Source organism: Dipteris shenzhenensis, chromosome 1 (genome assembly GCF_047967505.1).
Source record: "Dipteris shenzhenensis isolate YYH24624 ecotype China chromosome 1, Dip_SZ_1.0, whole genome shotgun sequence".
NCBI classification, from domain to species: domain Eukaryota; kingdom Viridiplantae; phylum Streptophyta; class Polypodiopsida; order Gleicheniales; family Dipteridaceae; genus Dipteris; species Dipteris shenzhenensis.
Window position 1 is genome coordinate 27,686,046 of NC_141596.1, and position 7,822 is coordinate 27,693,867.

At 39.0% G+C, this 7,822-nt stretch overlaps 1 pseudogene; it reads left to right on the forward strand.

Annotated features, from left to right (window-relative positions):
* The first annotated feature begins 250 nt into the window (after positions 1 to 250).
* Positions 251 to 2,264, forward strand: LOC147905642 (uncharacterized; annotated as a pseudogene).
* The last annotated feature ends 5,558 nt before the right edge of the window (positions 2,265 to 7,822 follow it).

Sequence of the window (7,822 nt, forward strand, 5' to 3'; positions counted from 1 at the left end):
ATCGCTTTTAAGATTTGTGGGGGATGGAGCCAATAAATTGTATGGATACATTGGGGCTCACCAATCCAATATGGAAATGTACAAGATGCTATGTATGCAAGAGAGTACGGCAAAGATACAACAAATGGAGATTGTGTCAACTTTGACAGAGCAACTACAAAGAGAAATCAAAGAGCACTCAAATACGAAGAAGGAGTTACGATGAGTAAGAAGGAAGAGAACAATTCTCAGGGAAAGACTACGAAACAAAATGATTCAAAACATTGCAAAGTTGAAGGCTGGTAGTGGAGGATGCAAGCGTCGAATTCAACTAGTAAGGTAAGCAAACAGTTAATTTAATTTATCAATCCAATTCTCCAAATAGGATGTTCTTTATTCAATGATTCTTATTACAAGTGAAATTGGTATTGCATGTTTATTGTAGGAAAATATTAGGGCCTGCAAAGGAAAACATAGATAAAAGGATTGCTATCTAGTCATGTAGCAAAGGGATTGATTGAAGAGAAGAAGTTCAAAACAATATGATGGAATGTTGTGGAGGAATTCATATCCAATAATAACGTTGACGTGGATACAATTCAAGAAGCTCTTGATGTCAATGGAGTCAACAAAAAAGGATATGCTTCAATTTACAATGCTCTCTCCTCTAACTTAAGAGATTAGAGAATCAAATGAGTGCTTCTACCCAGCCCAGCAGCTGTATGGAGAAAAAGAGGATTACTGAATACAGAAATAGATTAGTATATTGGACAATAAAACCATATTGAAGGGATCTATGATAGTAGTAAGGGAAGCACGGTGTATGATCCTTTTAATAATATTTTTGTGGACCTTAAACAAATGCAAAGAAGAATGGTAGAGTTTTATAATCTTTCATTCGAAGAATGCAAAGGTGTTTTGAAATTCGTTATCAAATTTGATGAGTGTGAGATTGTTAAGGGAAAAAAAAATTGAGTCACTGTTACCTTAATGAATTGAGCACTTGATACATCAATTATTGAATAAGACACAAGCTATTTTAGTGTGCAATCAGAAACATGTACGGTGGTTAGGCTCGTTTGAGGTATGCAAACATTCCATATTGTATAAGGCAATGCTCTTTTTTTCAATCCTAAGATAATCTTACAGTGTGAATTTTATTTTTCATAGGTCAAGACAGAGGACCATAAAACTCTTTCTTGGGTTTTCCACCATACTGACATACCAACAATAATCAAGAGTCAAATTCAAGGTGAACATCTCCATGTTGCAGGCAAAGTGACTTTCAAGCAGAGTGGCATATGGCAGGTGATTTGAAAACGCTTAAGTGTATGTATAATGTAAGTAAAGGGGGAAATTCAAAGTCTCCTTGTCTGTATTGCAAAGAGCCAGCACATGTGATGGATCCTAAATGGTGGAAGAGAGCACCAAATAGAGACAAAGTAGATCCAGAATTTAAGGCTATTCTTGACATTCCATTAAGTAATGTTCATATATGCACATTGCATGCACTATGTCAGATTGTGGAGAAGTTGGTCTTTCTTTATATTGGATTTGCTTGGAAGCTTCATCCCAAAAGAAGTAGAAAACATGCTCTCCAAGCATTGGAGAAAGTGTTGTCTGATATGGGTCTCCATGGAGGCAATGTTCATATAACAAAGGATTTGAAAAAATCTACAAATGGCAAAGAGGTACCAATCAAGCCATCTATTTGGTGGTGTCAAGGCAAGGAGATTTTTATCCCAGACAACAAACAAAAAAAATCAAGTGAATAAATGCACAACACTTTCAAGGATAAACTATGGATTATGGAAGCAAGTCCATTATGTTGTTAAAGATCATGAGGCTGATGGGAAAGCATGGACTATCAAAGCAGAGGTGTGGAAGTCATTGGACAAACTCTTCATTTTTTGTGACAAAAAGGCATGGACAAAGAGTGATTACCAAGTTTTTAAGGAAGAGGTAAAAACATTTGGAAAGTCTATGAAAGAGGCTTGAACATCGTGCAACATAACTCATTATATGGTAACTATTAAAGTTTTCTTTCTTTCGTTATGCTTTTTTCATTTGTTTCTTCCACTGATACTTGCTCTTATAGTAGCTTATTATCTACAATCATCTTCCATATTTTCATTTAAAAATATGGTTGTCCAACAATTTGGTCCACACAAGGGATGGAGAAATCACATTACACTGCCCATAACACCTTCTTTTGACACACACAACATTTTGGAGGAAGAGAGAAAGCAAACAACCTAAAAGAAGTATTTCAATGGTTTTATTGAGGTATACTACAAAGACTAAGCTCCAAGAGAAAAGTGAATACCTCACAAATTAAGTTAGCCTTTGCTTTGGCCCAAAAGCAAAGAAAGAATTAGATTTTGGACAACTCAAATGCCACAGAGAGACATGCCAAGAGGAGACATTCATAGATCTTTGTAAACCATAAGTGGATAGATAGATGCTAAATTTTAAACAAACTTGTAACACAAAACCATTACAATTTATATATTGCTTGTGCAATGTACAATATCTTTCCGAACTTGTGAACTATTCTTCTACTGTATCAATGTCACACTTGTCTTCTGCTTTTTCTGCATCATCTTGCTTAATTGATTCGGCTCCTTCCATTTGAAACCCTTCACTTACTAATGGATTATCATGCTTGATTGGTTTGGCTCCTCCAATTTGAAACCCTTCACTTGCTAATGGTGGTTCTCTATATCTAAGAAGATGGTGCTTTCCATGAACATCTAGGCCCAAAATACTCTTGATTCCATGTGCATGAGCATATGATGTGTATGTAAGATAATATCCAACCCTATTGCAATCCCTGCCTGGATAGTAGCCAAAAGTGTGATAAGCAAAAAACTTTTCAATCAAAATGGCCTCTATTTGTTGGAACATTTCATGCCCACCCAAAAACCTGGACAAAGCTTTGAAAAACCAAACTACGATCTCCCCATCATTACTCAATTGTCGATGAAAAACCAAAATCTTTGTAGTAGAGAGCTGGCTGATATAGTGGGAGAGGCTGGTAAGTCGCCCTAATCTCTCAGTTCCCCTTTCATGCCTTCGAAGGTAAGAATCATCTTCGACATTCAACTGCAAAAACCAAAATAATACAATTACATTTTTCACCTAAGATTAAGGAAAAATGAGATGACAAAAGAGATAACTCACTTGTGGATTTTCATCTTCAACTAAAACTTTATCGATCCAAACGTTGATGCTGCTTTCTATGGAGATGTTGGGGCTTCTTTTTTGCTCCTCTTGCTTTCCCATTTTTTGTCAATCATAAGTTCTCTCTAAAGATGCTCAAAAGTCTCTTTATCAATGCCATATGAGTCCTTGAATTTCTTCACTTCTGTAAAGCACATCGAAAACAATTCTTCTGAATTGAAGTTGTCCCTCTAATGATAGAGATTGATCCTCATTGGCAATAAAATCTCTTTCCAACAGGTAGGCTTGTGCAATTATTGCCAATGCATAGTCCTCTCTCAAATCAAATATTGCCTGAATGTCACTAAGATGAACGTACTCAACATTGTCAATAAGGATAGAAGGCGGCAAGGAAATTGCATGGTTGCAGTTCTCCATATCAAGTCCTTTAATGTTTACTGGTCCTTTAATTGTATCTGCCCTGAGTGACACAACGTCTATTGTTGCAACTTTAGCCATGCAGCTTCAGCCATCTCATTTTTTAGATCAATTTCCTCCTTTGTGTGAAAGATCCAATATATGATCGCCACTAAGCCTAGTGCACACAAGATCAACGGAAGAACTAAGGAGGCTCAAAGCACACTAGATAAGACATGAGAGGGAGATAGCAAATCTATATCTCTTGCAATGTGTATTCAACAATACATGATGGGCCTCTTATAAAGAGAGTGCCCTTTGAATAGTCAACCATGTGGGATCCTCTCATCCACATCTCTCCTTGTGGATATCCTCAATCCACATCTCCACATCATGTAGTCCACATCCTAGGGTGGCTACTTTAATTCTTTCCTATACCATACCTTAGCCTCTAATTATGTGCTCATGGCACCACAACTCTCAACACCTCCCCTTGGTGCCATGATCCTTTGGCTACTACAAGGTGGTCAGATGTGAGTTACATTCCATCACCTTCCCTTAGTGCATGCATTGCTACTTAAGGTGGTCAAGTGTAGTTTCTACATGTCAATACCTCCCCTAGGTGCTTTCATAGCTACTCTTAGGTGGTCAGGCTTGATTTACAAACATATGGGCTGAACGTGGCAAGGCTTTTTGCCTCTCAATACATTCCATTAATGTCACCTTTTGGCTCATGGCTTGATGATGATGGCATTTGCTGCTTTGCTTGGTGTAGCTTCATGCATGATGCTTTGTTCTTCCATGTGCCTTGATGCTTTATGTGTGGATGCCATGCTTTGTGCTATGGTCATCTCATGCACTTGTGCTTTCAGCATGCTTATTGCATTCATGTGTCGCTTTACCATTTGTTGCAAAGGTCTTTCTTCAATGGCAATGTCTAATTGCATACAATGATTCTGACTGGATAGGCGCGTAGAGCTCAAAAAGACAATTACTTTTCCTTTTTGGAGCATGTGCAAATTCTTCCTAGATTGCAAGTTACGCTTTGTTGAAGTTTTTGTGAAGAAGAGGGGGCCTGATGATGTGGCAGAGGGATTCACACGTTGCACTCACACTGTGCTTAGGAAGAGGGCTTAGGTGGCACTTAGCTAATCCTACCCTAACCATAAGCCTTAACCATGGTTTAACTTAACCTCACCCAACCTTATCTACCACGTGGCATAGACTAGAGCACTGACCAAACCAACTAACCCAGGGTTGCTTTGAGCTAACCCAAGTCAAAGACTTATTTGCCATGTGTCAAATTGTGGTGAACCTTAGGGAAACTTTGTGGAGAAATTGAGAAATAGGGATGGTGTCGCGGTTTCGGAAGATCGTAGGGAGCTCGAAGGCGGTAATGGAGAAGAAGTGCTATGCTTTGTTGTGGAAGAGCCGTGTAGAAGGCGCTTGCTGCTGTCGATGCTGGAGCCTTTGGAGGATCACTTTCGGCTATTTTAGGGTTGTGGACTAGAACCATGGTGGATTCCATCGCTGGTTGAAGGTGTTTGTAGGGAGGAGCTTGTAGGAGCGACTGATTCCAGGAGATCGCTTGCCATCAAGCTCAGCGGAGGTAATGTTGGAGATGATGATGATGACAGAGGCTTGGTTCCTACTGTTGGAAGCCTTGTTGCGATGGAGCGGCTAATCATTGGGACTGAGGCACTGCTGCCATCTGACTCTGTTATGTCATAGGTGATAAGGCCGCATGTGGCTAGTTGCTTTGTGCCTTGCTTGTTGCAAGAGATGGCTAGAGCCAGACGTTGCTTGGCACTATAGATGGCTGGCGAGAGGCTTCGGCTATCACAGAGGGCCGTTGTAGAAGGCGAGGCTATCTACAGTGGGGTTGAGCATAGATTGTGTGTTGGTCGCTAAAGGTCGTCTATCTTAGGCTTGTCGTTGGAGGTCGCTCTAGCCACACTAGAGGTTATGGCTCTGGTAGTCGAGAAGTCTATCAGGAATTCAGATTCAGAGGAAGCTTGAGCCAACCCAAAATCACAGATCTTTAGCATGCAGTCATTGCAATTCACAAGGATATTGCAAGTACTTCAAGCCTCTCTCTCTTTCTCTGTTAGTCGAGGATCACAGATCGGAAGAGCAATGCAACATTTCTTCTTTCCTCAAAGGAGAAAGTAGAATCCAATCCTAGCAAAACGACTCTCTGTGAGCTTTGGTCTTCCTATATAATGGTGTTCCCCCTTCTCCCTTCAGATCAAGCCAAGGTTCCTCTTTCCGCGGACCTCTATCTCAAAACTTGGGTTTGCACCTCTCTCTCTCTCTCTCTCTCTCTCTCTCTCTCTCTCTCTCTCTCTCGTGGACTTAATGTCAAAAACTCTCCCTAACATCAAGATAAGAGGGTGCCACTCACTCTAAACTACCTAGGCTCGTGGGCAACCTATGCTCTGATACCATGTGAAAGATCCAATATATGATTGCCACTAAGCCTAGTGCACACAAGATCAACGGAAGAACTAAGGAGGCTCAAAGCACACTAGATAAGACATGAGAGGGAGATAGCAAATCTATATCTCTTGCAATGTGTATTCAACAATACATGATGGGCCTCTTATAAAGAGAGTGCCCTTTGAATAGTCAACCATGTGGGATCCTCTCATCCACATCTCTCCTTGTGGATATCCTCAATCCACATCTCCACATCATGTAGTCCACATCCTAGGGTGGCTACTTTAATTCTTTCCTATACCATACCTTAGCCTCTAATTATGTGCTCATGGCACCACAACTCTCAACACTCTGCATCTTGCTCATGCTCAGAGTCAACTTGAGAAAGCTATATTGTATCCATGCTCTCTTTCAATACCTCTTCTTCAGGTTGAGTTGTCTCCATGTTATAGAAATTAAGGTACATGACAAAAGCCATACTCTCCTCTAGAAGCCTACACTTTTTATTTTGCATAGTGCATTTTTCTTTCAAGTGCTCTAGAAATAAGTCATATCTCTTGGCCATATAACTTCTAGTATTATTTGTAGTAGCAACATCCTTTAGAGGTGAATATAGGGCTTACTTTCTATAACAACTTTTCCATCCCTTGTCAGAGTATCAAACCCTTCATAATACTCTGCCAAAATGTCATAGTGTTGTGACATTATATCTGAGTAATTTAGACTCTTATTGAACATCTCATAAAAAATATGACACTCCTGATGTGCATTGGACTTGTGGAGAAATTCAAACAACATCTCATTGGAAGACTTCTTCTCCTCCCTTTGAGGACTACTTGATGGCTCCGCAAATGTCATTTGCAGAGATCTTCTTTCTACTGGTGCCGTCACATAAGTTCTTTGCAAATTTACTGCACCATACTATGTGTGTTGAAATGCAAATGTGATTACATAATTGAAAGTAAATTTTTGCACCATATGTTGAAATATCAATGTGAACAATAATTGAAAGAAAGACCTTAAAATCGTAATTATTCGACATACCTGGGTTGCAAGTTCTCATGGCAAATTTTCTCACACTCCGCTTTCTAGTTGTTTTAATATTGTCAACTTCACATGGTCAAGCCAAAAAACAAAGAATAGCATTAGCAAACAAAAAATATTCAAAAAATACTTAATGATTTTAGCTATTCCTAACATATTCTGAGTGACAAAGAGATAGCCACAAAAGAGTGTTGAATCTACTTCATATGTCCACTGATTTGAGTTTCTTTACAAAAAGGATCATGTATAACATGCCATGTGTCACAAAAGAATCTAAAAGGATTACGTGTGAACTCTAGAAAGGAGAGTCCATAAAAATTATCTTCATGTCATGACATGAAGGAGTGTTTGAAAACATAACAAGTGACTCACTTGGAGGCAGTCAATAGAGCGAGCGAGAAAAAGCGAGCAAGCCCAAAAAAGCGAGCGACAATTAGTTAAAGTGATTGGAAAATCAAGCAAGCAAAGAAAGAATCTAAGTTTTTTATAAATAATTGCTTGAAGTATAAAGTATTCAAAAGAGTGGTTATGTGTCACATTTCTTAAAATTGAGTAGTCTAAAGTTAAGGACTATTGTAACATGACCCCATTTGGGTTTGGCAATTGTCCTGGGGGGTCACTCATAAACATGTAACATACCACTTTTGTGCATTGAGGGGTATTTTTTAGTGGGGGGACTTACATGTTGTTTGTGTGCATGAGGGGATTTATAAAATAGCAACTTAATGTAATTTATATATGTAGATATTTTAAAATATAAACACATACATGGGTTCAACCA